General features: G+C 32.1%; 1 pseudogene; it reads right to left on the bottom strand.

Moving 5' to 3' along the window:
- Nucleotides 1–1,462: 1,462 nt before the first annotated feature.
- On the bottom strand, nt 1,463–1,767 carry LOC116274101 (annotated as a pseudogene).
- Nucleotides 1,768–2,409: the final 642 nt, after the last annotated feature.

Below are 2,409 nucleotides of genomic sequence, written 5' to 3'. Positions count from 1 at the left end.
TAGATCGTTGAGGAATCGCCACACTGTCTTCCACAATGGTTGAACTAGTTTACAGTCCCACTAACAGTGTAAAAGTGTTCCTATTTCTTCACATCCTCTCCAGCATCTGCTGTTTCCTGACTTTTGTAACTGGTGTGAGATGGTATCTTATTGTGATTTTGATTTGCATTTCTCTGATTGCCAGTGATTATGAGTATTTTTTCATGTGTCTTTTGGCTGCATAAATGTCTCAAAAAGTGGGCAAAGGATGTATCTCTTATAATTAATAAATTGTTGGAATTTCAAAAATATGTCATAATTATTTTGTTTTTTAAATAGAACATTTAGTGCATATAGATGATGAAATTACCAGTGTTTCAAATTGTTCTGTCTTTTTTCTCCTTTCTTGCCTTTTTAGGAGTATTTCTGATTATTTCATTATTCCCTTTTAGTACTTTGAAAGTTGGACGTTATGTTTCCTTTCTTTTAGTCACTTTTGTAGAAATTATAATGTGAATAATTAACACATCAGAAGTTAATGTCAAAAGATACCTTTACCTCTTTCCCAAGCAATACAAGTCTTAAAATGCCTTAATTCCATTACTTTTCTCTTGATTTATGTTATTTTGCTATACATCTTAATTTTATTTTTATCCTCAGTAATGCATTATGATTATTATTGGCTTTATATAGTAAAAATTCATTTATGTTTACTCAAAATTTCCTAATTTCTTTGCTGTTTTATTTTTTCTTGCTTTTCTGACATTCCACTGGGATCACTTTCATTTTTTCTGAAGAATATGATCTAAAATTTTATTAGTAAAGATCTGCTACTGGTAAACTTTCTTAATTTTTGCTTGCAAAAAAATGCCATTATTTCCCCCTTTTGAAAAAATAAATTTTCTTTGGATATAGAATTCTACATTGAAAGTCAATTTTTTCAGCCCATTAAAAGTATCATTCCATTATCTTTTGGTTTCACTAATGTTCTTGAGAAGTTAGCTATCAGTCTAACTATTGATCTTTTGAAAGTAATCTTTTGTTTTTCTTTTTTTTCTCTGGCTTCTTTAATATCTTCTCTTTGTCTTTGGTGTTGTCCTTATTTACTATAATGTGCCATTTCTCCTGGGTAGGGATGTATTAAGCTTCTTTAATCTAAAGATTGATGTCTCTTATCACTTCTAGAATATTTTTCGTGATTATCTTCCCAAATATTGCCTCTGCCTCATTCTCTCTTACCTCTCCTTCTGGGGCTCTGATAGAAAATTTGTTATACATGCTAACTCTAATTCTATCCTTAATTTCTCTTAACTTTCCTTTGTCTACACCCAACCCCCATTTATTATATATTTCTTTATGTTGCATAAGGGAGTTTCATTTTTTTTAAACACATTTAATCAGATAGCAATCTTATCACACATGGTCCAAGAACACTCAAATAATAAATCAAATATAATTATTAAAGTTTGATTTTAATTGGTCTTTAAACATTGTAGCCAGTGATGCCACACTTGCCTCTGATCTCTCCAATATAAAAGCACATCCACACCTCAGAGGCCACCAAACCGTTCAGCACAGCTTCCTTAACTGAGTTGTTTGAAACTAACAATTTGGGCACTACTATTTTTTAAGGCTCTGAATAGTTCTGGGGATATTAGCAGGGTGGGGAGGAACCAGCTCAACCTTGGTGTCATACCAAAATGTGGCCAATCAAGGTTTCAAATAAGTCACAGCAGCATTCATCAGTGTTGAGGTCTTCACTACAAAGTTGTGGACAAATTGGGCCATCATTCTAAGATGAAATGTTTGTCACCCCAAATGACCAGCTGAATCAGTTTCTTCTAATCTATTTTACGCTACTTAATTTTCTCCTCAGCTGTGTTTAATCTGCTCATGAACACATCAACTGATTTTTAAAATGTAAATAGAAATATTTTTTAAAATTCCAGAATATCGACTTTTATCCTTTCTCAGATTTGCTGGGTTACTTTATATAACTCCTCATAGACATATTAATTCTCCTCTTTAATAAGTATTTTATAATATATACCTAATGATTCTAATCTGTTTTGTCTCAATCTGTTTTGGCTTTTGTTCTTCTAATGGGGCATTGTGTCAGTGGGTACGTAGTTTTAATTCTGAGTTGCTCATTTTTCTTGGGAAATTATTTGTAGGAATACTTTGAGTCCTGGGATAAAAATGAAAATAAAGATAAAATCCAGAGATGACTATTGTTTGTTTCTGTCAAATATCTGAGGGAGCTGTGCCTAGGATCACTGTAAACTAAATTTACAGTCTAAGGTCTTTCAGACCACACGTCATATGAATTAGAGCTATAAATCTATACCAAGGTTGGCTTATGATTAAAACTTTTCAGGGAAGATTTATCCCTTTTGCTCTCTTTGGTATCAAGACATGTTTCCTTATAGC

This window comes from Papio anubis, chromosome 3, assembly GCF_008728515.1.
Source record: "Papio anubis isolate 15944 chromosome 3, Panubis1.0, whole genome shotgun sequence".
NCBI classification, from domain to species: Eukaryota; Metazoa; Chordata; class Mammalia; order Primates; family Cercopithecidae; genus Papio; species Papio anubis.
This window is presented reverse-complemented; position numbering and strand designations above follow the sequence as displayed.